Source organism: Bubalus bubalis, chromosome 14 (assembly GCF_019923935.1).
Source record: "Bubalus bubalis isolate 160015118507 breed Murrah chromosome 14, NDDB_SH_1, whole genome shotgun sequence".
In the NCBI taxonomy this organism is placed as follows: domain Eukaryota; kingdom Metazoa; phylum Chordata; class Mammalia; order Artiodactyla; family Bovidae; genus Bubalus; species Bubalus bubalis.
Genome location: NC_059170.1, coordinates 67743028 through 67751058, shown reverse-complemented (window position 1 = coordinate 67751058; position 8031 = coordinate 67743028). Strand labels below are relative to the sequence as shown.

The 8031-nt window shown below is 37.2% G+C and overlaps 1 long non-coding RNA gene across 1 annotated transcript; it reads right to left on the bottom strand.

Annotated features, from left to right (window-relative positions):
- Positions 1-281: 281 nt before the first annotated feature.
- Positions 282-1704, bottom strand: LOC123329273. Its single transcript, XR_006544664.2, has 2 exons — positions 1548-1704; positions 282-653 (listed from the first exon to the last, which is right to left on the bottom strand). It is a non-coding gene; the product is annotated as an uncharacterized LOC123329273 (long non-coding RNA).
- Positions 1705-8031: the final 6327 nt, after the last annotated feature.

Here is an 8031-nt window from a genome sequence, read left to right as displayed (position 1 = left end):
TCACATGAGGTGGCCAAAGTATTGGAGTTTCAGCTTCAGCATCAGTCCTTCCAATGAACACCCAGGGCTGATCTCCTTCAGAATGGACTGGTTGGATCTCCTTGCAGTCCAAGGGACTCTCAAGAGTCTTCTCCAACACCACAGTTCAAAAGCATCAATTCTTCGGCGCTCAGCCTTCTTCACAGTCATACATGACCACAGGAAAAACCATAGCCTTGACTAGACGGACCTTTGTTGGCAAAGTAATGTCTCTGCTTTTCAATATGCTATCTAGGTTGGTCACAACTTTCCAATTGTAAATATTTATGCATCCAACGTCAGAGCACTTAAATAAAGCAAATACTATAAAAAAGCTAAAAGAAAAATATATGGCAACACAATAACAGTTGGAGACTTTTAACATCTTATTCTTAACTTTGAATAGATTATCCAGACAGCAAATCAATAAGAAAACAGTGAATTTGAGCAACACTGTAATGTGAATGAATCTAACAGACATATATAGAACATTCTATCCTACAAAGTAGACAACATTCTTCTCAAGAACACATATTCTAGGATAAATGACATGTTTGGCCACAAAACAAGCCTTAGCAAATTTAAGAAGACTGAAATCATATCAAGTTGTCTCCTCTGCTCACAATGGTATGAATCTAGAAATCAATAATGAGGGAAAAACTGAAAATTTCACAAAAACATGGAAATTAAGTAACATTCTTCTAAACAACCAATAGAACAAAGAATAAATTACATGGTAAACTTAAAAGTATCTTAAAAATGGAAACACAACATACCAAAACATATGGGATGCAGCAAAAGCAGTTCTAAAATAGAAGTTCACAGAAAAAATGCCTATATTAAAAAGTAAGATCCCAAATAAACAACCTAACTCTATGCCTTAAGGAACCAGAAAAAGAACAAACTGAGCCAAAAATTAGCAAAAGGAAGGAAATAAACAAGACTGGAGCAGAAACAAGTGAAATAAAAGGAAAACAATAGAAAACATTAACTAAATCAAGAATTAGTTCTTTGAAAAGACAAACAAAACTGACAAACTTTTAACTAGACCAGTTAGGGAAAAAAGGAGGACCCAACTCAGAAAAATTATAAGTGAAAAAGGAAACACTAAAAATAATACCATAAAAATGCAAGCAATCGTAAGAGGCTAGTATGAAAAACTATACAACAGCTAACTGACCAACCTGGAAGAAACAGAAAAATTCTTATAAGCATATAAACTAGGAGCTGGATTCAGGAAGAAATAGAAACTCTGACTAGGCCAATTACTAATAAGGAGATTGAATCAGAAATCAAAACTATCCCAGTGAAGTGAAGTCCAGAACCAGATGGCTTCACTGGTGAATTATACCAGACATTTAGAAAAGGCTTCAGCCAATCCTTCTCAAACTATTCCAAAAAACTAAAGAGGACACTTCTAAATCCATTTTACAAAGCCAGAAAGGACACTACCACATCAATATCCTTCATGAATACAGACACAAAAATTCTCAATAACATATTAACACATGATCAAGAGGGATTTATACCTGAAAGCATGGTTCAAATACATGAGTTGAAGTGACATTACTACTACTACTAAGTCGCTTCAGTCGTGTCCGACTCTGTGCGACCCCATGGACTGCAGCCTACCAGGCTCCTCCATCCATGGGATTTTCTGGGCAACAGTACTGGAGTGGGGTGCCATTGCCTTACTGGAAAGAAAAAAAAAAAATCATATTATCATCTCAACAAATGCAGAAAAAGCATCTAACAAAATTAAACATACATTCGTGATAAAAAATTAATAAATTAGAAATAGAAAGGTACCTCAACATAATAAAGGCCATATATGATTACATCACAGCTAACATCACATCAGTGGTGGGAAGCGGAAGTTTTGCCTCTAAAAATAGAAACACGAGTAGAAACATGAGGGTTCCCACCTCTACTGCTCCTATGCTCAGCACAGTGCTAGAAGCCCTTGCCAGAGTAACTAGGCAAGACAAAGAAATGCAAGGCCTCAAAAGTGCGGGGGAAAAGGAGTGAGACTATCTGCAGACAACATAATTTTATATCTGGAAAATCCTAAAGATTCCACCAAAAAATATATATATATCTAATTAACAAATACAGTAAAACTTCAGGATACAAAATTAACATGCAAAAATCATATAGCATTTCTATAAACAATGAATTATCTATAAAAAATAATTATAATAGCATCAGAAACAATAAAATATGTAGGAATAAACTTTAAAAATGAGATGAAAGATCTAAAAATCCAAAAATCACAAGACACTGAGGACAGAAATCAAAGATGACACAAATAAATGGACATGTATCTCATGCCCCTGGATTGCAAAGATTAATACTGTTAAAATGTCAAAACCACCAAAAGCCATCAATTAAGTCAATGTAATCTCTTATCAAGATTCTAATGGTATTTTTTTAAGAGAAGTAGAAAAAATAATTCTAAAATTTATATGTAACTAAAATGACTCTAAATACTAAAGCTATCATAAGAAACAAAAACAAAACAGGAGGCATCACACTTTCTGATTCCAAGCTATACTATAAATCTACAGTAATCAAAGCAGTACAGTACTGCATATAAACAGAAAGATAGACTAACTGAACAAAATCAAGAGTTCAAAATAAACCCAATCATATACAGTCAACTAATATTTGACAAGGGAGCCAAGAATACTCAATGGAGAGAATACAGTCTCTTCAATAAAAGGTGCTGGGAAAATTGGATATTCACATATAAATACATGTAGAGACAAAAACAAGACCCATATATATGCTGTCTATAGGAGACCCACTCAGACCCAGAGACACATAGAGACTGATAGAGGACGATAAAAGATATCTTGTGCAAATGGAAATCAAAAGAAAGTTGGAGCTCTCTCTCCCACGTGCTGGGGCGCTCTTCTCCTCATGTCTTTGGATTGACATGTCTTTGGATCGACCCTCACGCCTCAAAGATGGATTTTCCTGCTATCTTCTAAATAAAATAGAGCTGTAACACTGAGCTGTAACACTGATTTGTCTAAGAGCTATAACACGGTTTGTCCAAGACCCTAGAGCTGTGAAGCGCCAAGGGCTTTAATGTCCATTGCTCCAAATCTTTGTTGTGACGAGACAAAGAACCGAGGACATACACTCGCATGACATCTATGGTGCCATGACTTGGATTTAACCTGGCTGAAACAATCTCTGCGCAGAAGAGGCCAAGCACAGCAGGAGCCCAACTCAGCAAAACTCCCGCACTAGAAGCGGAAGGCGAAGAAACCCAGCGCTGGGGAAGCCCCTTCGTGCTGGAAAATGGGACAGGGAAAAACGAACTCAGCAGAAAGCTCACATGGCCCAGTCTCAGATTCCAGAAGACCTCCGGTTAAGAAACCTTGGACCACTGGAAAAAACCCCGAGAGGGACTGTCAGAAGATCCTCTGACCAATCCTGAGGAAATCTGGTACACTGATGGAAGCAGCTTTGTCTGGGATGAAAAAAGAAGAGCTGGGTATGCAGTAGTCTCCAATTTTGAGACCATAGAGGCTAAGCCTCTGCCAGCAGGTCAACAAGCTACAATACGCAGTGCCAGTTCAACAAAGATAAAAAACTACAGCCGACCACAGAGAATATCACACACACTTAGATCGACACTGCTATAAGGACTCTGAGGCTTGAGACTAGCAAGAGGGGGAGGCCCAATACCCCTCGCCATCCCAGTTCAGCAGGAAGTAGACAGAAAGACCTCGAAGCCTCTATTCCCAAAGAATTGGGCCTCCCATCTCTCGAGGGAGGGAATGTTAGGTAGGTAGAATAGGGAAAAGGAGTCCAAAATGGCGGTGGCTAAAAGACAAGGAAGGGAAGAGCCCACGAAAAGAGAACAAAGGAAGGTCCAAGGACCAGAGTGAAGACTTCAGGTAGAATAAACAGCACTCCTGGCTAAGCCCAATTTGCATAGGGCAGGCCCAGGTGGAGGAAAAAACATATAAAAGGAGGAACCAAAGCACTTTTTCTCTCTTTCTCTCCCATGTGTGTGCGCTCTTTCTCTCTCTCCCTCCCCCACGCTCCTCCACTCTCTTCTCTTCGAGTCTTTGGGTTGGCATGCCCTCACACTTCAAGGATGGATTCTCCTGCTATCTTCTAAATAAAATAGAGCTGTAACACTGATTTGCCTAAGAGCTATAACACGGTTTGTCCAAGACCTGAGAGCTGTGATGCGCCAAGGGTTTTAGTCGCTCCAAATCTTTGTTGTGATGAGACAAAGAACCGAGGAACATACACTCGCATAACAGGGACAATATACAGCGTTGATGTACTCCTTTCCCAATTTGGAACCAGTTCGTTGTTCCATGACTAGTTCTAACTGTTGCTTCTTGACCTGCATACAGATTTCTCAGGAGGCAGGTAAGGAGGTCGCATATTCCCATCTCTTAAAGAATTTTCCACAGCTTATTGTGATCCACAGAGTCAAAGGCTTTAGTGTAGTCAATAAAGCAGATGTAGATGTTTTTCTGGGAAAAAAAAAAAAGAAAGTTGGAACAGCAATACTCATAATCAGATAAAACAGGTATTATAAAGACTATTACAAGAGACAAGGAAAATCACTACATAATGACCAAGGGATCAATCCAAGAAGAAGATATATATTATATATATGTATATATGTATAATATATATAATAATATATATGTATGCACCCAACATAGGAGCACCTCAATACAAGGCAAATGCTAACAACCATACAACGGGAAATCAGCTCTACCACAATAATAATGGGGTCTTTAACATGCCACTTACACCAATGGACAGATCATCCAAACAGAAAATAAACAGGAAAACATGATGCAGCAGACAAGCTAGACTTAACTGATATTTATAGGACATGCCACCCAAGAGTGACAGAATACACCTTCTTTTCAAGTGTACATGGAACATTCTCCAGGGTGGATCACATCTTGAGTCAAAAATCAAAGCCTTGGTAAATTTAAGAACTCTGAAATCACATCAGTCATCTTTCCCAACCACAATACTATGAGATTATAAATCAACTCAGGCAAAAAATTTAAAAAACTATATTAAAAAAAACATAAACAAATGGAGGCTAAATAATACACTACTAAATAACCATGAAATCACTGAAGAAATCAGAGTGAATCAAAAAAATACACAGAAACAAATTACAACAAAAACATGATGACCCAGAACCTGTGGGACACAGTAAAAGCAGTTCTAAGAAGCAAGTTTATAGCAATTCAATCTTACCTAAAGAAACAAGAAAAATCTCAAATAAACAATCAAGCCATACACCTAAACCAAACAGGGAAAGAACAAAAAAAAAGTTATTAGAAGGAAAGAATTCATAAGATCAGAGCAGAAATAAGTGAAATAGAAATGAAGAAAACAATAGAAAAGATCAATAAAACTAAAACTTTGTTCTTTGAGAAGAAAATAAAATTGATAAACCTTTAGCCAGATTCAAAAAGAAAAAAAAAAAGGAGAGGATTCGAATAAATAAAATTAGAAATGAAAAAGAAGAAATTACAACTGACATCACAGAAATACAAAGATCATTTAAGAGACTACAACAAAAACTTCCTAGGTGGTCCAGTGGTTAAGAATCCACCTTGCAGTGAAGGGGACACCAGTTCAACCCCTGGTCGGGAAACTAATATTCTTTATGCCATGGGGCAACTAAGCCCACACACCACAACTAGAGAGCCCGCAAGCCACAACAAAAGATCCTGCATGAAGCAACAAAGATCCTGAGTGCCACAACTAAGACCCAATGCAGCCAAATAAATTAACTACAAAAAAAAAATGAGACTACTGTATCAACTATATGCAAATAAAATGGACATCCTGGAAGAAATGGACAAATTCTTAGAAAGGTACAACCTTCCAAGACTGAACCAGGGAGATATAGAAAATATAAACAGACCAATCATAAAACTGTAATTAAAGATCTTCCAATAAAGAAAGTCCAGGGCCAGAGAACTTCACAAGTGAATTCCATCAACATTTAGCAAAGAGCTAACACCTATTCTTCTCAAACTCTTCCCAAAAATTGCAGGGGAAGGAACACTCCCAAACTCATTCTACAAGGCAACCACTACCCTGATATCAAAACCAGACAAATATATCACACACACACAAAAAAAATCACAGAATACACTGATGAACATAAATGCAAAAATTCTCAGCAAAATACTAGCAAACAGAATCCAACAATACATTAAAAGGATCATATACCATGATGAACTGGAATTTATCCCAGGGATGCATTGATTGTTCAATATATGCAAAATTAACCAATGTGACACACCATATTAACAAATTGAAGAATAAAAACCACATGAACATTTCAATAGATGCAGAAAAAGCTTTTGACAAAATTGAATGCCCATTTATGATAAAAAAAAAAAATCCAAAAAGTAGGCATAGAGGGAACCTACCTCAACATAATAAAAGCCAATATGACAAACCCACAGCAAACATGCATTCTCGATGGTGAAAAAATGAAAGTATTTCCTCTAAAATTAGGAACCAGATGTCTCACCACTCTTATTCAACATAGTATTGGAAGTCCTAGCCACGGCAACGAGAGAAGAAACAGACATAAAAGGAACACAAATTGGAAAAGTAGTAGTGAAGCTATCACTGTTTGCAGATGACATGATACTACACAAAGAAAATCCTACAGATGCCACCAGAAAACTACCAGGCCTAATCGATGAATTTGGTGGAGTTCCAAAGGACACTAAATTAGTGCACCTTACATTTCCATCCACTAACCAACACAAGATTAGAGAAATTAAGGAAACAATCCCATTTGGCATTGCAATAAAAAGAATTAAATGCCTAGAAATAAACCTACCTAAGAATGCAAAAGACCTCAGAAAACTACAAAATGCTAATGAAAGAAATCAAACACATGGATGCAAACATATGGAAAGATATACCATGTTCTTGGACTGGAAGAATTAACATTGTCAAAATGACTATACTACCCATAGCAACCTACAGATTCAATGCGATCCCTATCAAATTACCAATGGCACTTTTCAAGAATTAGAACAAACATTTTTACAATTTGTAGGGAAACACAGAAGACCCCGAACAGCCAGTGCTATCTTGAGAAAGAAAAACAGAGCTAGAGTAACCAGGCTCCCTGACTTCAGACTATACTACAAAGCTACAGTATGGTACTGGTGTGCACGCACGCACGTGCGCGCGCGCGCACACACACACACACACACCCAGAAACACCAGAAATACAGACCAATGGAACAGGATAGAAAGCAAAGAGATAAACCCACACAGAGATGGTCACCTAATCTATGATTAAGGAGGCAAGAATATACCATAAAGACAATCTCTTCAATAAGTGGTGCTGAAAAAACTGGACAGCTACATGTAAAAGAATAAAAATAGAATGCTATCTAAAATACCACACACAAAAATAAGCTCAAAATGAATTGAAGACCTAAATGTAAGACTGGACACCATAAAATTCTTAGGGAAAAACATAGGAAAAACACTCTTTGACACAAATCATAGCAAGATCTTTTTTGACCCACCTCCTAGGGTAATGAAAATAAAAATAAACAGGACCTAATTAAATTTAAAAGCTTCTACATGACAAAAGAAACGATAAAATAAAAAGTCAACCCTAAGAATGGGAAAAAATATTTGCAAATGAAACAACAAACAAAATAGCTCATGCAGCTAAATATCAAAACAAACAACCCATCAAAAAATGGGCCCAAGACCTAAATGGACATCCAAAGAAGACCTACAGATGACCAACAGGCTTGTGAAAAGATGCCCAATATCATTAATTATTAAGAGAAATGCAAATCAAAACTACAATAAGACATTACCTCACACCTGTCAAAATGGCCATCATCACAAAAAACAATAAATGCTGAAGAAAGTGTGAAAAGGGAACCCTCCTGCATTGCTGGTGAGACTGTAAATTGATACAGCCACTATGGAGAACTCTGGAGGGGCATCAGAGAG